At 39.7% G+C, this 23816-nt stretch overlaps 1 protein-coding gene across 2 annotated transcripts in view; it reads right to left on the bottom strand.

Moving 5' to 3' along the window:
* The window catches only part of PTPDC1 (protein tyrosine phosphatase domain containing 1), a 44917-nt gene extending 21976 nt beyond the window's left edge, over positions 1-22941 (bottom strand). The window contains exons 1-2 of one of the 2 annotated variants that reach the window (XM_050957773.1): positions 22859-22941; positions 21876-21956 (exon numbers count right to left, since the gene is read on the bottom strand). The gene's annotated coding sequence lies outside the window, so the exon portion shown is untranslated. The remainder of the gene's footprint in view (positions 1-21875; positions 21957-22858) is intronic. The other variant, XM_050957770.1, reaches the window with a different exon arrangement.
* Between the last annotated feature and the right edge of the window lie 875 nt (positions 22942-23816).

Below are 23816 nucleotides of genomic sequence, written 5' to 3'. Positions count from 1 at the left end.
CATTGCTCCACTTAGAAGTCTGGTGGAGAAGGGCCTTTTGGTATAACCTAAGCTGTGAATTTAAACGGATAGTTATACCAGTATAAACTCCCATAGGGACACTCTTATCCCCGTGTTGGAGTATCTTTTTCTCATTTAGCTTATGTGTGCTAGGAAGTGGTTTAAACAAATAAAAAGGCACTTTTAAACAAGAATAAGAGCATCCACAGAGGAGGGTATATCAGTAGAATAGGTAAAACTTTCCCATGCAGACAAGCCTGAGTACCAAATTCTGCAACAATGTTTTTGGGATTCAACAGCGCTAAGCAAGCTGCCTCAATGTACAGGAAATTTACTAAGAAGGTGTTGTGGGGGTGAAAAGGCTGTGTGTTTGTAAGGTGTTAATTGCTTGTTTTTCCTTGCCCACTGTTTAATTTATACATATTTTTGTATAATTGTTTTTTAAAAATTCAAAGGACTTAAAACATCCTCACTGCGCATTTATCAAAATGAAGCACTGTCTGATTTCATGATGGAGTAAATCAGAAGTATCTCCAATGAAGACAATGGGCCTGGTTCTCATTTATACTAAAGCCACTTTACACTGCTCTGGCATTGTTAAGGGTCTTTAGAGTGGGCATAAGTTACATTTACACCCATTTTAAGGTCCCTTTAATGACAGAGCAGTGTAAAATGGCTTCAGTGCAAATGCAACCCCTGCAATCTCAAGGTGGCTGTGCTTTGTCTGGACACATGGAAAAAGAAGGGTAGTAAATCCTTTAAGAGGGGAATGGGGAGGATTGGTAATTACGCACGAAAATATATTGGTTACGTCTGTTATTCAGTGACAATGGGGTAGACCTGCCAGATGAGGACAGAAATATTTCTGGCCAACATGAGAGAGGAAATTACCATTCATCTGGGAATCGGGTTGGTGGGGAGGAGGCAGTCATGCTAATTGCTGGTGCCTATGTGTGGCAGGAGTCCAGTGCAGGTACTCATTCCACAGGGGGTCTGGTTCCCTGATAAACAAGAACTGGAAGTGGACCTAATGGGGAAGCATCCCCTAAGAAAGCTAGGGAACAAAGATGGGGCTCCTAATGTCAACTCCAGCAAGGAGACAATCTCTTTCCCCAGCCCCTTTACTCTCATACAAAGGGAGGGCAGTGGGGTGCCAGCAATGACCAGCTGTGGAGGGCTGATGGCAACCCTCTACCAGGTGGAAGTGACTAAGGAAGGAAATATTGCATGGATTACTGCCAGTTACTTCCCAGATGGGTTAATACAGTTGCAGTCTACTTAAGCCACATCTTCTCTTTTTTTCTGTTTCCAGGACAATAAGAATCAGGCACAGTGTACTTTCATGTAAGTGAAAGCACCTTAAGAAACAAAGAGCATTTAGAATCTTCAAGGATGCCAAGAAGTGCATTGCATTATAAGGAAGAAAAAAAGTTAGGGTTACCTGTATATGAAATGTTTTCTATGCTGACCTTTGACTTTGTTGTTTTAGCAGCAAATTCCTTCATCATATGGGTAGCTGACAGCTATATTTAGGTAGCCCAGCATTTTTTATTTTAAGAGTTACTTGTGCCTTTTTCAGAAGTGCTAACATTTTCACTGTTTGCAATGGGTCTCTGGAATTCAGCAAGGGGAAAGCCCACAGGCTAAAGAAATGCCTTTTATTTGGCTCATGAAGTTCCATTCAGGTTCAGTTGAGTTGTAAACTATTTAAAAAAAAAAAATCACTCTCTCCCTTCTCACTTGCATTCCTCAGGAAAACTCTGGCAGCCTGCCAAAACTATAACTGAACACACAAACATTCTAAAGATTTAGGTCCATGCTATCCATTGTTTAAAGCAGCAGCATCACCACCATCCCATGCTGCACTCAGAATGCCTGGGAGCTGCCAGCGCAGCTGTAGTGGCAGGACGGAGGGAAGGGGGAAAAGAGCTGAGTCAAGCCAGGCTGGGCTCCACTGATCCAGCACAAGACCAAGACATCCCATTTCCCATCCCCAGGGAATGACCTAGGGGCAAGAGTCCCACAATCTCCCCATAGGGGAAAAGACACAGCCAGATTGGACTCCTCTTGTTATCTCCTCTGGCCATCCCATTCTCCACTCTGGAGGTACCACTGTGGTGGGAGGAAGGAATGATTGTTGGACTGGGTCAGACTCTCCCCCATCACCCCTGGACCCAGCATATGGAGCCAGCCAACCACCTCTCCCCTCCTCCTGCTGCCACCTACTACAATCAGTCCTGTAACTCAAGTGGCCAAAGTCTGCACTGCAGTGCTGATGGTCAGGGTTCACACCAGATGATGGCGCATGTTGGTTGAATTGTACATATTAGAATTTTATTTTTACCTTTTTCCTCTAACAAAACCACCATCCCTGGAAATTACATCCAAAAAACTGTTAGAAGAACGTGATTAGTTGTTAAGTCAAGCACTCGAAAATTTGGAAAATGGCTGATCTCCTTTCTGAGTATGCATTCTCCAGCTATGCCAGAGGAAAGACAGGAGGAAACGGACATGGTTTAATTAGGCTGCAACTTTATTCACTTAAAATGTCCGGCATATCCGGCAAGAAGTTGTACAGTGCAGCTGGTCATCATTTCACCTAATTTTGAGGGCTGCTGTCAGCCCTGTCCCTTCCCAACCTGATCCCAGGCATCCCATTGCTGGGCCCCCACTGCCCTCCCATCACATGAGGATTAAGGGGGCTAGAAAAGGAGGGGAGTTGACTTCTCATTGGACCAGATGTCAGAGCCCCAAATCCTTTTCCTCAGCTCCCCTACAGGCTGCATTCCTCTAAATCCCCTTCCAATCCATTTGATCCAATGACCATAGCCTTTCCACAACAAGTACCTGCACTGGATATTTGTCCCAAATATTACATAGTAAGTTACGATATTGTAACCTAACCCCATGTCCTACCCTACCGGGTCCTGCTGTGGGAAGGTGGAAAAAAATATCCTATCTCGGTCAATCTGGCAGCGAGGGAAAAATTAGTTCCCACCCCCAAGAAAAAGGGCAACTAGCATAATGGCCACGATGGATCAAGAAGAAACCCAGTCCTTTTTCAGATTCCATGGGTGGCATGATGGATACTGCCAGACCAATCCCAGTGAAAGGAGGATTCTCTAGACTCTCCAGGGTAATAAATACTCACCCTACTCTTCCAGTCACCTGGAAGTGCAGTTACTCCACACGTCTGGTCCAGCCACTTCCTGCTCCATCAGATACATCTTCCCTTTTCCTCCTTCTCCAGTACTAGTTGCAGAAGAAGCCCCAAAATGGGCAACAACCCCTTTACTTCCTGCCAGCAAGACAAGGACCCACTGCATACAGCTGTGGTGAGCCCATTACAATCCAGTTTTAACTACACGATCATATACTGTTTTTTCCACAGGACCTTTGCCTTACTCAGTGCACAGAATGGAAGAACAAGGCTGCAGGGGCAACCATAAATCTGGCATTTCTGAACTTCAAATGCTTGACTTCACAACCTACAAAATTTTCTTTTAACCTAGTGTTTGGATACTTAATTGTCAGAGACAAAATAAATGTGTGTGTCAAATTCTAATGACAATCTGATCACTTTATTCTTGTGCCTTTACTAAACACATTAATTTTTTTTTAATATTATTTCCATTGGGATTGGATTCATTTAAGACTTACTAAATCTTAGTTCTTCAACACATTTTGATTCTTTAGAACTCTTTTGTTCATAGTCCATAATGGGAACATCTAGCTGTGATGCAGGCACTGAAACTGCTTATCACAATAGGAGATCTTACTATTAGAGCTATTTAACCACAAGCTAGAAGGCTACTTAACTCAAGCTACTGATTCACACAGATTATTTCTGCTGCAGCCGATTGAACAATACATTTAACAATTAAAATAACTCTCTAGATGTTGGATAAATGGCACAAATGTGCATACAAAAATAGTTTCTAAATTCGTCCATATACAAAAGGAGAATGGAAAACAAACAGTATATTTTCCAGATGCTCGCTACAGGGACACTGTCAAGTTAATCGTACTTTGGAAAGTTTTCTGTCTGAAAATTTGTACTTGCTTTTGTTACTATTAACATATGCGAGTACAGCAACTGAGGTTAAAGGAAAATCTGTTTTTTGTTTGTTTGAGGGGAGTGCCTATAACAGTACTTTGCACATTTACCATACAATCAATTTTGTGTGGATCATTTAGATAATACGGTAAAATCAAGTCATAAAAAACAAACGTGGTGGTAAAACTGCAAAAATTGGCAGAATACTCACGAGAAGGTGTGTTTCCCAAAACTATTTCATATTTTTTTAAGAATTGACTTCAGTTACGTTTGATGGGATCTCTTTTATTTTAAGAAAAGATCAGTATTGCAGAAAATTATGTAGCTACAGAATTGCAGAAGGCTAATGAACTCTTTCTAACTAAGAAAGCAATAAGAGTTGGTTGATTTGCCCAGAAATTTTTTTAACTAGGAACTGGACATCCCTGAAATTCCTTTCCAGAAACCAGACCAATCCTACTGCTCTTTCCCATTTGAGGAGTGCCATGGACTTCAATATTTTCTTTATTTTAGGAGTGCTGTAGTATTTCATTTCAAACACGAGTATGCTGAATTTACTACACGACAGTTATTCTGAATTCAGTAATGTGAGCAATACTCAGTCTGCATTTATTTTTTTTAAAACAAGCTAAGTGGGATTGTGCTTACTTTAAATGGGAAAATAGCTCTTTTTGGAACAAGGGCAAAATGTGGCTCACAGTGAGGAAATGTGTTGTGATTTGGAACAGGAAGTACTATTTAACATTGCAGTATTGTAAGTATATACAGTAAACTGATTCAGGCGACGGATTTTGTTTTGCATTGCTACACAAACAAGCACAGTGCTAAAGTAAAACTAGTGCTTGAGTAACAACTGCTCACTTGATTCTTATAAATGGCACGAGAGTGGAAAGAGAATTAGGGACCTATGATTCTCTGTTTAGCTGCTGCAGTTTTCTTTAAGCAGTTAGGATCAAAATTGAAGGCGTTTTCTGGAAAGAGATTAGCATTTTCTGTTTCTTTCATTTAAAATATAGTTTTATTCTTTAAAGTCCTTATTCACCAGTTTGTTCATTATATTTTACACTCAATCCTGGAACATGCTAGAGAAAAAAAACAAACAAACAAACAGCCAGCATGTTATTTTAGGCCATGTTCCTAATTCTCTTGCAGAACTAATAAAGTCAGGTCTTGAGGCAATCATGCTATGACAGTAATCAGATTATCTACATTATCCATGTGACATACACCTCTATTGCCATGACAGCAAAGCAGGAGGTCTTTAATCTCAGATACATGGTTTTATTTATAGACAGACAGGGAACAGCATCTTAGGCGATCTACCATCTTCATATATTTAACCACATATCGACCACAGATTAACAGTGCCATTAAGTTTGCATAAATAACATAGCTAATGGAACTATAGTACAGTAATAGCATATACCTATTGACTAACTGAAGGAAACAGCAATATAGTATTGCCCAAGGACACAATGGCTCCTGAATTGTGGTACACTGTCTGATACCAAAGACTGAGGGAAATATTGCACCAAAGACAATTATTTTATTGCTCGTACCATGTTGCCAGTCAGTATAGATTTTGCAGATATTTTCTCCCCTTCCTGAAGAAAACTGATCCTCAAATAAAAAGGACCCATAAGTTTTGGCTGGCTGGCTTTGGTCACTATGCTGATCTACACTTTTGTTGACTGAACTGAACCAAAATCCCATTATGCTCTATAGGGCTAGACCAAAGGTGAAGTGGAAAAGTATTCCTTGAGAAATTAGGGATATGCCTACACTGCATCAAGGAGTGAACTTCCCAGCCCAGGTCCAGACCAGACTTGTGTTTGTGGAGGTCACACTAGCATGCTAAAAATTGCTGCATAGAAGTTGCAACTCAAGCTGGAGCTTGGGTTGTCAGGCCCGCCTGCTCACCCACCCAAGCTTGGGAACCTGAGCTGTATCATCTACCCAGCTATTTTTAGTACACTAGCATGAGCCCCCACTAACACAAGTCTGGGCATCAGGACTGGGAGGCTTGCTCCCAGATACAGTGTAGATGTATCCTATAGAGCTGAGACTGCAGGTGGTAGTTTCACTACATAAGGAATAGAATTTTACTTTAGACTGTGAAATCAACTCTCACAAACAAATGTATTAATTAAAATATGTAAACTGCAAGGGTAATTGCAAGGGTAATTGGATAAGGTGTGTAATGCAACTAAACTAAGTAGCTAACACTAAACAAGTAAAATGTATCATTACTGGAATGCTTTGTGTTTGTACTCATTAAGTTTACAGTGGAAAATTACTAGTAGTTAAACTGTTAAAATCTCTGTTTTTGTACATGTAGAATCTGTCACAAAATAAAATGTACGCTCGGAGGCTTGCAAAATATGCACCATCTACCAGGTATGGATGATTATCTGTACGAGATTTGGTTGGTATAGATGTCTCTATGTCTCGCAAAACATGGACGGGGCTAAATAGAAGATGTGTAAGGTCTGGTAATACAGTGAAATTTGTGGAATGTTTTATTTGTTATAAACAAGGGTATGTGTGTATATGTATAAGTAGAATTTTGTTCAGACTTTGGAACAGACACAGACTGGAGAAGTAAGCTGTGATTACTACAAAGCTGTTCCCCTGACTGGGTAATGTACATTCCTTTCTGTATTGTGCTGATTTATCTTTGATTAATAAACTGGCAGAGTATGGGTTATATGATATTTTGCAATATGTATTTGATAACAGATGAGTAGCAGTCATCTGGAATTGAACTAGAATAGTTGAGAGTGAAATAACTATCAGATTCATTTAAATTTACATCGTGCATTTTGCAGACCTAATTCTACCACTCACTAATGCCTTATTGAACCAGTTCTTAAATATGTGCCCTGATGACATTCAGCCACCTTCCTGGCAAGTCTTTTTCACTGCCCAGTGTCTCTTGCTGTTAAGACTTTTCTTACTACTTAGCCAAAAGGAATAAGTTTTTAGCTTCATGTCACTGCGCCATATATTATTAACTTGTGAAACTCCCTCTTTTCATTTATACCATTACTCTGAAATCAGTTATTCAATGTGTTCCTGCCTACAGTCTTTTTAAAAAAAACTACAAAACGTAGTTCTTTATCCTTCAGTTATTTTTGTTATAGAACTGGATTAACAACAAATGAAATGTTGAAGAAACTAAAAACAACTTGAGTAGAACTTCAGGTATTCTTTTAGACACTATTTTTTGTGAGCAGCATTTTTTTTTCCATTTTATAGCACCACGGCTTTCATTAGGCGTTGACGAAGCATCTCTTAAAGCTCCTCAATGCTATTTCTCAGTAATAGCCACAAAATGTTGCATGTTCCAAACATATGAATCTAGATACTCTAAAGCACTGATCCATTTAGGATAATGATCCAATAAGATGCTGCCTGTCATTCTCCCATTCCATGCTCTTCAGTACTTCTAAGTCTCTGAAATTTGCAACAGCAAACCATGTAGCACAAGAAGTCTGGCTTACACATCATAGGACAAAACCTGTCTAGTACTCCACTAGTGCAGAGAGACAATTCTGTTCTCCTCCGGTGGCACAAAGTAATCACACCACTTCCTCTGCAAGAGAAGGGGGACCCAAGATTGAGAGATACTGCACAGGGGGACAAGAGGACTTCCTATTTACAATTATCAGTCTGCAGGAACAATACATGTGGCTAAAGAAAGAGGTTGGTGGTTCCACCTCTATGTCTGTTGGGTGGAAGGAAGGACCACACAGGCAATGGAAGTTACTCCTCTAGGTCTCATGACTGGCTTTGCTGTCACTCTGCCCTTGAGTGGAAGAAGATTCCTTTCCCCCTCATCTCTGCTACCTGGGAGGTCTGCCTGGCGCCCAGATGTTGTTTAAGCTGGGTGTTGTGCAGAGTATTTGCCCGAGAATGAAGGAGAGAAAAATGGATAAAGTTTGACATTCTGGCTGCCAGAAAAGAATTGCACTGACTAAAAGAAATGAGAGAACAAGACTATGTCTCAAGTAATTAATATGGTTGTTTAACATAAAAATACAAATAATTGTTGCCTTTTCTTACAGAACCAATTTCCAAAACTTGTAGACAAGTTTCTCTTTTCTAGAATAGAAGGGCTCCAGTTCTTCCAACTCAGCTGCCACCATGAACAGTAACCCCAAGGTAAGGCTCACTACCATATTTTTGTTGAACTAAATAAATACATAAAGGCTTCTGTCTTGCAAACTCTTATGCCTGTGAGTAACTCTGTACATGTGAGTAAATCCATGGAGTTCAGTGAGACTACTCATGTACTTACAATATCAGGGCCATAGTTAGTAGCCAATTTTAAAATCTCTATGTATTAGAAAGTCAGTATTTTCAACCTCAATATAAAAGGGACATAATGAACTTGAAGTCTAATCAACTTTATGAGTGAACAGTAGTATCAGACACTACACATCTCCCACAGTCTCTCTGTTGGTTTTTGTGGATACGTCCATATCTTCCTGCTTTTGTTTTTTTAAGATGGTTGTGTTTTTCCCTGTCATCTTTCATACATAAACAATAGGAAAAAACCATCTAAGGGCCAGATTTTAAAAGTAGGTGCCTAAAGATGCCGATAGGTGCCTAGTATCAGAGGGGTATCCATGTTAGTCTGGATCTGTAAAAAGCAACAAAGAGTCCTGTGGCACCTTATAGACTTACAGACATATTGGACGAAGTGGGTATTCACCCACAAAATCTTATGCTCCAATACGTCCGTTAGTCTATAAGGTGCCACAGGACTCTTCGTTGCTTTTTATAGGTGCCTAGTCCCTTTTGAAAATCCCATTAGGCATGTTTTTATGTCTTTAGGCACTGAATACTTTCAAAAATCTAGCCCGTTCCTGCCAACAATATCTTACATGAGTAATTACTCTGGCCCTACTGAAGTCAATGGGACTGCTCCCCCGACTAGTTAGTCAGTTGGATAAGTAAGTGTTTTCAGGATCAGGTCCTTACCTGCCAAAACACAGGAAGGAATGAAAGCAACAACACAAAGTTCTGTAAACTGCACAAAGTTTTCTTCTCAAATCTCTAAATGTTGTTTTCTCTAATCTCTTTCACTTACAGCAGCAGTTCTCAACCAGGGGTCTGAGGCCCGAGCAGGTTTCAGGGGGTCTGCCAAGAAGGGCCAAAATTAGACTCACTGGGGCCCAGGACAGAAAGCTGAAGCCCCTGCCACCCAGGGCTGAAGCTGAAGCCTGAGCAGCTTAGCTTTGTGGGGCCCCCTGTGGCATAGGGCTCTGGGCAATTGCTCCCCTTGCTCTCCCTAATGCTGGTCCTGCCTTTTATATGCAGAAAAAAACAGCTGTTGTGGCACAGGTGGGCCATGGAGTTTTTATAACATGTTGAGGGGGCCTCAGAAAGAAAAAGGTTGAGAAAGCCTGAGTTATAGTAACCTTAGATGATACTTTTTACCAGTGTAGGTTAAAGAAAGTCACAGTAATGTGATCATAAAAAAAAATCCTTTTACCCTATTTCTCCAACATATGAGAAACAATTAAACTTGTCAAAATTCAGTTTTTTTAATCAGGTATTTTAAAATATGCAATCAAGAGTTTTTGACATTAAAACATTTTTAAATATGCTAACAAGTAGTCAATCAGAAGACTTTTCAGCCAGAAGTACAGGTCACTAAAAAAAAAAAAAAAAAGGCGGCAAATTTTATAATAGAATTGCTAACTCTAGAATTGCTAGCTCAACATAACATCATGGTCAGAAATAATACAAATTAGTACAAATTTGTAAAGATGCTCAGAGAAGTAATGTTTTTATTTCCATACTGCATTATTACTAGTGATGACAACTTTAAAAGGGAAAATATTATTCCCTACGGAGTTTTCAAACTAGCTTAGCAACAAGACACAAGAGGTGGATGAAAAACAGATGGGTGGTGAGGGGGAGAAATGGAGGTCAAGGTAACAACATCACACATGTTTTCATATAGACTAGCCATATGACAGTTACACAGTGGGGTGATCCTACACCTGTGGCAAAACACCCAATGATTTAAATGGGAACAGGACTAGGACCAGTATGTTACTTCTGTATCTCCCTCCATGGACTTTTTTTTTTTTAATGGAAAAACAATATTCACCATCTGTTTCAGTAAGAACTGAATGTGACTTAATCACTAAGCACAGTGTTTACACAGGACTGTGGCTGCTTATGGTATATCATAGACATATACAAGGAACAAAAGCATATAATTAGGTTTGGAAGGTTTAGATTTTTATGGGTAAATGTTGATAAATGCCAACTTCACTGCACAAACACTGTCAAAAAATATTTCTACTGATGACAACTGAAATTTGCAAACAGGCAAAGTAAAAAACAATACTGTTTGAGAACTTAAGAGTTAGAATCCAGTGATTCAGTCTTTTGAATTAGGCTTATTACAAATAGACTAGTAAATGAATAGTAAAAACATGTATAAGTTGTTGATTTAATTACAGATATTTACTTTGCATATTTTGACATGTGATATTGACCATGTGTCTTCATTATTCATAAAGCTTTAACTTTTTGAATCTCAATATCTGTCATTAAATAATTTTCTGATGCCCTCCTCATAGTTTTCCACAAGCATGAAAATTTAAATCAATAAAATATATAAAAATCTTTAAAAATAAATATCAATAATATCCAATAAAATTATATAAAATAAAAGTCAAATTCTGCCGAGCCTACATACAAGTCAGCAGAACACTGCGTAGGTGTCGCAGCCCTGGGTATTAATTGAAGGTGGGCATAAATTAAATAGCAAGAAATTTCATGCTAAGCTGATGGACAGGTCTAACAATTGATGTAATTAGTATTATTTAATTCACTATCAGAGTTCTTCAGTAAACGCTAGCACGATAGTTTACAGACCTTATTTTAAACTACCTTGAACAGGCTGGCAGCCAATAATTACTACTGGGAATTATAAAGGAACAGGGTAAAAGTGAATACATTAACTGTTCTACAAACAAAACTGGTGACTCAGATATTATTAATCTTGCATCTCATGTTTAGTAAGACTATTCTTTTTCTGATTTACATGGTGAACTACATACAGAAGAGTGAATTGGATTGTCATTATAGCTTGGAATGCTATACACAATTGAATTTTAATATAACTATGCTCACAAGTGCACATGCTTTAAAATTGGACTTTAGCAATGTCAAATGAATATAAAGTTCTGTCCTTTGCAAATTTCAAACACTCAGAACCGGAGAGAGTTAGCTTCTCATTTTAAATTAGTTTTAACAAGCAATTTCAATATTTTCAGTTAACGCCTTACCTGTTACGCAGAAAAAAGATTGGGTGACTGTTGATCCCTTCATTACTGCAGATTTGACAAAGCACAAATAGTGTGTTGTATGAAAATACTCGTTTATAGAAATGAATCCTAAATGTTGTTGCAGTTTTTACTAGAATTAATTGGATTTGTAAGGGTAATGTGGGAGGAGCCAATAAGAATCAATTTTTTTCCCCTAAGACTATATGTGCAATACCTAAGGGATTATGCAGATAATCATTCCATAAACTGCTTTCTGTGTCTGGTTTAGATTTTAAAGGGATTGAGGCAAACAGGCTACATTAAACCTGATATTTTAATAAGAGAATCCTTTTCCTCTTCTTTTCATTCATCTCGCTCCCATTACTGTCCAGCAAAACCTGTTTGTCGTTTCTGGTAGGTATTTATAAGATGTGCTTGTTAACCACTGAAAGCACACAGAGCTGGCAATGTAGAGATAATTTCAGATGAAGTTACATTAAACGAGGACTCTGTAATAAATCAATTTTGAAACACAATTAATAATGTCATGCTCAAATCTCTGGTATCTCATCTGGTCTTTTAATATTTTCTTTCTTATTTTAACATAGGAGCCTAGCATATAACTAATGTAGGTATAGCTAGTGTAAATTAATGGGATTAAATATTATATGTTTACAACAACATGAAAAAAGTGCTTTTGAAGACAGCATACCTAATCAAAGCAGGAAGAGCCTAACTATACGGATTGGGGGGGGGAGAGGGTGAGTGAATCAGCAAACAACTAGCGAATATATAGTATGGGAAATATTTTGCTCTATTTTACAAAGTTTATTTCAACCATTGAACATTAGTTGACAATACAAAAGGTTTCCACTGATACTTGCAGCTCTTATTAAAAAGCTGGCAGTGCAAGTAACAGTTGTTGAAAGTTCACCATAACATGACACCCCTTTCTGCCTCCTCCTCTTTACTTAGAAACACAGCAGCCTATTTTCACACAAGCTTCTTGGAGATAGGGAGATCTGTTTTATTTACGAAAGCAAAGTGATCCGGATACAACTGTTCTAAGGGTTAAGCCTACAACCCAATTAAGCTTGAAAAATATTGTGTCAGCTAAGGACCCGTCTTCATTTGGCCAGAGGAGACACTGAGTTGGTAACAGAGCTAAATTGTTAGGTCTGTTTTTAGAAACATTCTTCTGATCAGATTTAACTGTTTATGATGGCTAACATCCGTGGAATTAGTAAAATTCAGAGATGAAAAAAATTCAGCTGCTCCTATATGCAAAGCTTTATATAAGGAGAGCGACAGGGCCAAACTTTAAATTGCAGATGCTATTTTTCACAGATGTTATTTTTGCAAACACAAAAACTGATGTGTACACAAACTGAATTTGCATTCAAGTTGTGTTTTTTCATGGCTAATTACAATATCCAATTTGTACAAATCCAGGCACAATTGTGCAAAAAGCCCAGCCATGGAAATAAAAATTTGGTCATGGAAAGTTGCATCCACAATTTAGAGGCCCCACTGAGGTCGCTTTAAAAATATGGCCCATTGTTATTCACAAGTTTGCTTTTTCTTCTTTAGATTTTCCAGTTAAATATTATTTTCTTTAAAAATGACATGGTAAAAATATTACTGTTTACAAAAATGATTGGTTTGATAGTGTAGTCCTTGGAGAAGGTGAAGTAAGGAAAAGGTTACATGACAATTAAAACCACCCTCTGTGAAAAGTAAGTTTGGTGCACTCCATTATGTTATCAGACCAAACAACTTTGACTCACAAATGTTTCATTTGTTAATTACAGAGGGAGAAAAGAAATCCATTAAATCTACTGTTTCCACACCTCAGGGATTTTGTGTCTCATGAAGAAACTATAATTTTGTATGTCCAGTCAATTTTTTTATTTTAGAAATATCAATGGCAAATATTCATTGCTCAAATAAGCAACAGATATTTACCAGGAGGGAAAAAGTTATTTTAATTGTATTTTTTAAACCTCTTGGCTATGTCATTGCAATTCCTTTCCCTTTTGTAGCTGAAAAATATTAAGTGAAATGATCCATAACTCAAAAATAAATGTCGATGTTTTTAACCATATGGCAAATTGTTGCTATCACTTTCGATATTGTACCTAAAATTTCTGCAGACAAAAGAAGAATGAAGTATATTAATAGACTATGAGGGATACCCTAATAATTGTCCTAATCATACTTGTAATTTATTTGTAACTGACAGATTCTGGAGGACATATAATTTCATTCTGCTCCCTTGTAATGTTCCCTGTAATTAACATGCATATTAAAATATATTTTTAGGACTGAAGGTGCTATAGACAGTAGTGACAAATCAGATGATAGAATAAATTGCTGAGAGGCAAAATCATAAGGCCTTTAACTAGGGAAGTTAAAAGTGCTCATTTTCATATTTTCTACGTTCTATAATACAGTTAAAGAGTAAACTCTAATTCCTTTAAAAAACTATTTGAAGAGGCTCATTATTTCAAACTTTAAAGGTCAGAAACTTGGTAAGTTAATTGAGATGCCATATATATAAATAATAAAAATAGTATTAACTATTTGAGTGGCAAAATTGTGTTTGTGGCTCTTTCAAATGTGTGCTTAATTCTAGCTACAAAACAGTTTCTAAAAATTAAAAGTTGTAGATAGTTAATATATAAGAAAAGTTCTTTTGTTGTTTAGAAATCTGATCAGATCAGATTTTCACATTTCAAAAATAATCGCTTTAGAAAGTATTAATAACGTCCCCTTGCTTTTTTAGTATGTCACTTCGGGATTCATCTTCTAGAAATACTGAGCACCTCCAGTTCCCATTGACTTCAGGTGGAACTGTGGGAGCTCAGCACATCTGAAAAATCAGTCTCTATGGGTCCTATCCTGCAAACACTTAACCATGTAAGAAACTTCATTTACTTGAGTGGTCCCTTAGAAGTCAATGAAGCTATTTAGGTAAGTAAAATTATTCATGTACTTAAGTGTTTGCAAGATCAGGACCCTAGCTGTAACTAACAAGACTGTCACTACTTCATGGATCCAAATTTGCCAGGTTCTGAGCATCCTCAGTCACCCCTTTGACTTCATTGGGAATTGAAGGTGCTCAGCAGGATTAGGCTTGAAAACAGTAAAAACTGAAGACACACAAATAACGCTACCACCTCTTGTTTTAAGTACACATGGTTCAAAATTGTTACAGAAGTGGCTCCACACATGACTGTTTGACACCTGCTAGCATAGTATGTATGTCAGATATTTCAAATCTCAGCACCCACAACCTTGGTAAATAAATTACATATCTTTACGGAGTGTTTTGTGGGGGGGAAACGATGGAAGTTAAGCTGATTTTTTTAGCTGAATACAGAAGAAACAGAATAAGTAGTCTGAGATTTTTTTAAAATTGAATTTAAGGCAAAGAAAGGTAATTTCTAAACATTTAGATGAGCTTCTTAGTGAGAACTGATGCATTCTGGAAACTTTGAAATTTTAATATTTGAATGACAGCTAATGAGCACTTCAGTAATTACTTTTCCTAATGATAACATAACTTAGTGCTGGCTGCCTGTTGATTTCCAAGTACAGTTCAAGAGTTGGCGGTCTAGAGCCCAGTTGAGAGCTTGCCTTTTTGCTCTGTCCACTTGCCAAAGTTATGACCTACTAGATTGCTCTAGCATTTCCTAGATTTGTATTCCTCATTACCAAAGGTAGGTTACTAGAACCATCTGCCCTAGTAACCTGCCAGAGTTTAGCTAGCTCCATGGTTCAATGTCGCGCCTATTTGTTCAAACCAATTATTACTTCATTTCTATTTTCATTAGGGCTACGAGGTTTTGAGCCAGCTGAGGAGTTATTTTTTTGGGTTTGCTGTCATTTGCTGTTTTCAAAGAATTAATGCACAGCCACAGGCAAATGAATTAATACTCCTGAAGCCTTTAGAACTCAGCAGTTACTATTTAAAAAAACACGAACAAAATAAGAATCCTAAGCACTTTGGAAAATTCTACCGAACTATCCCAACCATGTAGCCACATTAACAGGCTTTTTAGGTAAGTAGAACAGGACCTGGTCACTAGATGTCTGGCAACTAGTGTGACTAGAACCGTCTATGCTGTCTTAGGGCTGCATTACAGAAGGCTTAACATTCACCTGTCCATGACCCCCAGACAACTAATTTATCTCCTTAGACCAATGGAAAACTGCAAGTTTAAAAATTTTGACTACAGTTAACACCACAGTTAACGCACTTTCATAATACAATTAAACAGGCAGAATCAAAGCTTCAAACTGTCCTGAAAATGCAAATATATACTAAGGTAAGGAGAACTGAACAAATGTGAATGTCTGATTTATTTTAATGTCCTGTTGTCTCCAGTATATCCCTGGCACGTATAAGATATGTATCCCCCACAGTTCCTAGGTGTCACTCTGATATAATAATATAACTCATTGAAAATAAATCTATTTTTGGTGCCATACTGTGGTACTTACAGGATCTTTCAAGTTATCTTGTGTTAAAGCATAAGATATGAACCACTGAACTGGAACTGCACTGCATTTAATATTATGTTCTCACATTGTACCTTTATTTAAGAATGTCAAAATGCTTTATAAGAGGGAGAAAGTCAAAGAGAGAGGATTAAGGGACACTGGGAACTTAAAATTATCAGGCATTATAAACACACGTTATCTATTACTAACACTAAAGATCCAATCTACTTATCACTTTAGATTTGAGATTTTCAAAGCTAATATTAATTTTAATGGGACTTGTGTGTCTAAATCTCCGAGTCAGCTTTGGAAATTTAATCTATGCTCTTCATTTACATTTTGCTTCTCTCTGTTTGGTCAATGAAAAGCAATGAAGCCAACTTTGCTTTCAGCTTCCTAATGTTGAGATGTTTAGCAGTGTTTGTTTATAAACAAGTGTTTTTATTATAATTTCAAATATTGGGGAAACATTTTTATTTGTTTTAGGATTTATAAAAGCTTGTTTACAGCTTCTAATTTGGATCCAGTTTATGTTGGCACAGCAAGTCATGGGCAGAGTCAGGACTCAGGAAAGAGAACCCAGCTTGGACTCTCAGTCCTGTACTCTAAAAAACACACACAACACCCAATAAAATGCAGTTGTAAGCTAAAAAGCTAAAAAACATGCATTAGTGTGACCGAAGATCAAAGGCCATGCCAACCACTCCGTCTGAAATGTATTATTCCGCTCAGAAATTGCATGTATTCTTAGTGATAACGGATAAACGTATAATCTGAAACAATACAAATACAGTTTCAAGTTTTCTATCAAGTGCAATCTTTTTTTAAAGAGTCTCCTTGTCCCTCTACAGACAGTCCTATTTTCCCATATTCCCTCCTCTTGTTTCTCCTTTCCTTCACTATTAATTAAAGCTGTCACCAAAGAGGAAGTTGTAAATATGAGATGGTGTAGCACAATAGCAAGAGGATTTAAATTCAAAGGATATTTCTAAAGATGGAGAGTTGTACTGAGTGACTACATAATGAGTATACAATGGTTTAAACTTGTGATTGGTAAGGGTGACTAAACCACTCTTGTAAGAGAAACACCTTCTAGGAAATCTGTTCTTAGCTATGAGGACTGAACCACAAGGAAAGTCGCAACTAAAACCTCCCCATTTAATCAAAAATTCAGTCTCTGTACCAGGTCCTGGGATGGGGACGGGAGAAAGAGATACCTCCCTCCTCCACCTGCTCCCATTGCAGTTCCACACTCTTCCCTCAGCCGTGCACCACAGTCACCTTGCCCTAGAACTGAGTACAGTGCAAGAGGAGTCCCATTTTGGGTATGTCTACATTATGCTTTTTTTCAGCAGAGTATAGTATACATATCTCTGTAGCCCCCCAGGACAGGTGTAAACAGCAGTGTCGAATCTGAAGCACAGCTCAGGTGAGTAATGACTCCAGCAGCAGGGAAAGGCTGTGGCAGTGGGGAAGCAGGCTCAGCCTTCCCCCCCTGCATCCCCTCTGCCAGAGCCTTTCACTTACATGTAGCTACACAATGCAGTGCGGATGCAGCTTGCTTTTCACTGCAGCATGTAGCTGCTAATGATGTGTAGTGTAGACATAGCCTTTGAAAGCCAGGAACTTCCACATTTTAATCCTTGCATTGACATTAACTGACTCCGTGGCCTTGGGCAAATCAGTTGACCTCTCTGCCTCAATTTCCCCCATCCCTAAAAGGGGGTAATAATATTTAAGTGACAGGAATACTTTAAGATTAATTACAACACTGACTTCCTAGGTCTCTGTTTGGCAACTTGAAATTTCTAAAACATTTAGCATTTAACTGTCCCTCACTTAGATCACAACTCTGCCATCTGACACTTACATAATCAACTCAGAGAGCAAGTAGAAATTAGAGTACAATAGCTACTGTCTTAGCAGCAGCAACAACACATTCAGTGTGATAGTACAAATATAATAATCATTCAAGTATTCTTGAAATAAAATTTGGAGATTTTTCTAATAAAAAGTTCCAAAATTTTCATTTGATGTTGTTTAGAAGATATATTATTAAAATATGGAAGAAATCAAACTCAGTGAAAATGTCTCAGTTGTGAAAAATGCATTGCTTTTATTCTATTTTCAATTATACTTATTTCAACACTGTAATAAACGGGCTCTGTTCTTCTGTTACAATCCATAATCTTGTCCTGAATGTGTCAGTTCTCAGACTCATAGCAAGTTAACTTATTAGGCAGAAAAGCTGGTCAGCCTGCAAAAGCCTTTAATTTTTAATTTTTCGATAATAAGCATGTGTTGTGCGGGCTGCCTCTCAGTATCTATCTGATTTATGTGAGGCTAATCCCTAGAACATACTTTCAGCCTGAGCTATCTCAACAGCATAGTGGTGGATGAGGACTGTGACTAGGGACTCAGGTTAATATTAACAAATTCTCAAATTTATGGATAGCCAAAAAAGGATTCATGATAGGTAAAAGATTAGGAACCCCCACTATAGAGCCTCAGCTGGACTGAAAGTACCATCACAAAGACCTGGGCTGGAGATTTGCTGATGAGTAACAGCTGGAAGAGGGTGAGACTCAAACATCTGTAAGTCATGGAGAACTGAATGGGTTTCTTATTTCTGTATCTAGAATTTTAGATTTAAGATTGTATCTGCTAAACCATTTTGGATATATCCCTAGGGACCTAAATTAAAGCTGTCTTCTTGAGCTGTTCTGTTAGTCAAAACACTTTGTGCTGTGGGCTCTGACACACTGCTCTTGACCCTGCCTCTCACCCTCATGCCATGATTTGCAAGAGAAGCCTCAGAAGACAGCCTTACAGCTATCTTCCACAATACCTGCACCAGGGGAATCCTCCCCCCATCCTCCAACCAGATACAAGGCTTTTAGAGCCCCATTATGCCACTTCGACCTTTTGTACCTGGCCAGAAAAAGTTTAATGATCTGCAAGTATCAAAGTATTAAGAGGACACAAAGTGATTTGGTCCCCCTTCAAGACATACTACACTAATGAGGCACAGGAAAAATATTAGGGGAATTTCTGTCCTTGAAGCAGGTTTCCCCCCACCCACCAAAGTTAATTTGCACGGGGTTTAGTTGCCCAATTAACTTTCCGTTGATTTTATATGTTAATTGCCTAGTAAAATCCCCTTCCTTCCTTCCATTTTAAAAATATATATAAAATGTGTATCATATGTGGCCTCCAATGTACACTTGGTCTCAATCCAGCTTGAGAAGTGACATCCTGGGAATAATATTTATCTTACGAGTTTAAACTCTCATGAGTTTACAAATCTCAATTTTATTAGCAAACCTATTCTGCAATTGCATGAATTTTAATATTCTGATTTACAAAATGCCATAAACATCACAATTTTTTTTAATGTTACGTGAATGGTTTAAAGAAGTGTGATTACAATCCTAGGCAGTTAAATCAACTGAGCACTACACATTTCTCATCCCACTTTCTGGACCTACTTACTGATGTCTATCACCAACTGAGTCATCTCTCTCTAAACAGATGTTAGCAGTTCAGCATACTATATATAGCTTAGAGGACAAACAAGCCTGTGAACCAATAACCTGATGGCTTAGCGTCCAGTTTTTAGCTGGCACAAAGTAAACAAGTTCAACTACATTTTCTTGCCTCACTGTATTACTATAGCTTAGAATGTGTTATACAGAAATATTTTTAGATCTGTAAAGAATCAAACGGCTAATATTAAAAACTTAAAAATTTATTCACTATCAAAAAAGTTGAACAGTTTCAGGTATTACACATGCCCCTAAATTCCCCTGCCAAGTTTTTGTGGTTTTACAATTACAGTTTCCAATCTGTACAGCTTCCAGTCATGATCAAGCCTTCATTATTTGTAGCCTTCACCATATTTTGCGATTATATAAAGTCACCAATACAGTATAATAAACCTGTTTCACAATTGTTAGACATTGCACTAAAACAGATGTTAAGAAATATTATCCAAGTGGTTTTATGCTGCCAACCAAGAAATCCAATTATAGGAAAGGACCAACTAGTTAATTATATCTTAAATTGACAGTGCCTGACCCTGAAGACTCAAGTATTATCTCTCTCATTTACTTTTCCCATGCTGTCTAACACATGGAGCCACCATATAGGTTTTACAGAAACTCTTGATGCAAAAACTAGATGGAGAAAATTGCTTCAAAATAAAGAGCAACTGCAGACACTTGGCTTACTTCATATGTATTACTTTGGGATTAATTACTCCACAGACTTGGTGCCCAATTTCACTGACTGAGGTGCAGGCCTCCTGAAAACAGATGGTTCCTTCTAAGAAATAATAATCAAGGGAGCTGTTCAAAAGAAAAACAATTAACTCTACATCATAAACATGCAAGCTAATCACTCTGTTATTTATTTGTTCATCCAATAAATGAAGTGTTAAGATCAGCCTATTGGCAAAACAGAAACAGAGTCTAACAACTAGGTATACAAAATTACTATCAGGAGTGAGTTAAAATGAAAAGAAAAACATGTTGGCAAATTCTTCATCTCAAATTCAACTGGGGAAGGGACTAAAGGTTGTTTCTCTAAAAAGAGTTGAGTAAAATAAGTATTGGTTAACTCTAGGAACTAACTGCCAAGAGAAGGAATGAAAATGTCAGAGGGCTTGGCTACACTGGAGAGTTGCAGCACTGGTGGTGGGTTTACAGTGCTGCAACTTAGTAACTGTCCACACCTGCAAGGCACATCCAGCGCTGCAACTCCCTGGCTGCAGCGCTGGCTGTACACCTGGTCTGCTTGGGGTGTAATGACTGCAGCACTGCTCATCAAGTGTGGCCACCGCAAGCGCTGTTATTGGCCTCCAGGGTATTAGGAGGTATCCCAGAATGCCTGCTCACAACAAACCAGAAGAATGGCGGAACTCCGAGCTCCCCCCCCGCAGCTGCTTATCTAAAAAACAAACACAGCTGCTGTTTGCTCCAGCAAGCGAGTGGAGGCAGGCTGGGGAATTGCTTTGGAAGGTTCACAGCTGTTTGCTTGAAGAGAGAAGTCACATGGCAGAGGGGGAGGGGAGAGTCCATGTTGAGCAGCTGCTTATGTGGTCTGAAGGCTATTTAGGAGTGCATAATTTGCATTTAGTGAATAAGAGAGGGGTGGGGGAAGGGGTCAAAACTTTTAAAATGATTGAAGGTAGGTGCTGTGTATCTTCCAGTCCTTAGAACTTGCAAGGCAGGGAGCTGAGAACAGTGTCAGCTCCAAAAATCCACTCTGTCTGTCTCCCGCACGCTCCCTATCACACTCCACCCCACCCCTCTTTTGAAAAGCACGTTGCAGCCACTTGAACGCTGGGATAGCTACAATGCACCAATCCCAACAGCGCTGCAAATGTGGCCACACTGCAGTGCTTTCCCTACACAGCTGTACGAAGACAGCTGTAACTCCCAGCGCTGTACAAATGTAAGTGTAGTCATACCCAGAGTTTGAAGAGGACAGCCTGTTTCAATTTAAAGTACAGATATAGACTGAAAAGTAATCATACAAAAGTGGTGCTGCCTTATCCAAGAGATCTGCTCAGTGTGTGTCTAATTCGCTACAGCATTGTGTGTGCTAACTTGAATGACAAACAAATGTTTGTGTTCCTATTAAACCCCACAGAGCCAGCCAGTACTCTATGGGCCTCGGGAGAATAAGCAGGATCCTACTATGACTCTTGCCTCATCAACAAAATTGTCAGCCACTTTCAGAAAAGTCAGCTGAAAAATGGTTATTCCTGGTAATGAGTTGCCAGCCACAAAGTAGAGTTTGTTTTCAGAAGCCCAGGTGGAATTAACAGTGCCAGAAGTCAAAATAAATCTTTTAACATAGCCACTGAGTACATTTGCTCTTGATGTCACTGAGATAAGCACAGAGCTGCACAATGGCACATCTAAAGTCACTTTCCTGGGTGTAACTGCTCTTTAATGCTTTTTGCTGGTGCTGAATACCCTTCACCAACCAAAATGCTCTTGAACCCATCTCCTTACCTCAGCTATGAAGAGCAAAGCCCAGCAGCTTCCCTAGGAAGTGGACTATCAAGCACATTCTTCTTGCTGATCTCTGCCTTCCTGGGCACAGAACAAAACCTCAAATTACACTTATACACACACAGGCACACATTTAGGATGTTTAAAACTAGACTGTCCAAAGCAGTCAAAGTTTAATTAGATGGGCTCTAACAGATCTTTTTTATCTGTCACTTCTGTGAATCCTTAAATCTAGAAATGGGGGAAAAAAATTATTATATTGCCTTCTACTACCAGACTTTCCACAGCTTGGCCCAATAAAGCAACTGGTCAATGACTGGCTAATTTATCAGACTCCATCTATGTGAGTGCGTCTGCATGAGTGTGCACACAGGTCCGTGTGCTCATACACCACGCCTAGGCAGGCAAGTATGTACGTGCATGCACCTGTGCGCTTGTTCGATTCCAGCCCCCACAAACTCTGTCAGGGCAGGCTGGGGGGCTGATGGACTAGCTGGGTGAATCCTTCCCACTGCCTGTCTGAAGAGGAACCACCCCCCGCCCCGGGAGGCGGATGTACAGGGAATGATTTGACAAGTCAGGCTTGAGGTAAGTACCCTGCCTGCCAGGCTGGGCTCCTAGCACCAGGGGAAGGCAGATGGCTTGGCCCTGGCTTTTTATCACCAAACCCTTTGGATGCCCTGCGCGCCCCTGTGTACACACCTCCCTGCCCACACAGGCTGGGGCTTCCCTGGGCATAAGGACACCTTGCCCCTGCCCAGCCTGGGGCAGAGGGTGGGGGGCTGGTTCTGCCGGCTGAGCGCTGGCCGGGGGCGGGGAGCAGCCACAAGATGCTGCCCCCGCTGCCGGGGAGCTGGCGCTAGGCCTGGGATGAGGGGAGCCGCGGGGGGCGGCGTTAGAGAGCAGAGGGGCTGGAGCAGCTGCGGGGGGCTGGATCCCGCTGGCGGCCGACGGGGAGGGGGTGGCGAGGGCGACAGACCCACCTTGCTGCTGCTCCGCTGCGAGGCGGGCCCGGGCAGCCCGGCTTGGGGCTGGGCAGGGGGCGCGGCCCCGCCTTCGGGCCGTGGGGGGTGGGCCGCTAGCCGGCCGGAGGCGGGAAATGCGCATGCGCCAAACAGGGACACCTACGCATGGGACTAGTGAGATACCACGGGGCAGGGCTGGGGGTGACGGGGCGGTGATGGAGCATGGGGGGCAGGCAGGACTGGGGTGAAGGGGGGAAGCGGTGGTGGAGGATATGAGGTAGGCGGGATTGAGGTGAAGGGGCAGAAGCGGTAGTGGAGGATGGGGGGCAGGCAGGACTGGTGTGAAGGGGGGAAGCGGTGGTGCAGGATGGGGGGCAGATGGGACTAGGGTGAAGGTGTGGATACAGGGGTCAAGGATGGGGGCAGGACTGGCACCATGGGTTTTTCTACATCCAAAGGCAAGAGAACCAGAGTTTTCCCTGACACACTTAATTGCTCACTGTTCTGAACTTCCCATTTAATCGAAAAGCAACATTATTCACATAAGGGTTATTCCTACATCCTGCACTTCACTGCTGGGGCCAGTTTGCACAAGATTTATGTTTGCAGTCCACTCGCTTTCTCCCACACTGTCTATAACAAAAGAAGATGCGGTAGCCAGAATTTTTTGATGTATTCACACACCATCCACAAACATACCATCTTTGCATAAAATACTGCCCCAACGACAGGTAGTTCTAATAATTAATCTGAAAATGTATTGATTTACTAAACAGTTTATGTTTGTTTCTTTTGCTTTAATTTTTGCCCTACAGCCTTTATACTTTCAATCAGCATGATTTTGAAGGTGGTTATTCATTCATAGACTCTAGGACTGGAAGGGACCTCAAGAGGTCATCGAGTGCACCTAGCTTCAATAGAATACTTTTTTAAGAGTAGATCTCAGAAGTGTTTCATAACATTTATCCTTACAACA

The sequence above is a fragment of the Gopherus flavomarginatus genome, chromosome 6 (genome assembly GCF_025201925.1).
Source record: "Gopherus flavomarginatus isolate rGopFla2 chromosome 6, rGopFla2.mat.asm, whole genome shotgun sequence".
NCBI lineage: Eukaryota > Metazoa > Chordata > Testudines > Testudinidae > Gopherus > Gopherus flavomarginatus.
Note: the sequence above shows the minus strand (reverse complement) of the source record. Positions and strands in the feature narration are given on the sequence as shown.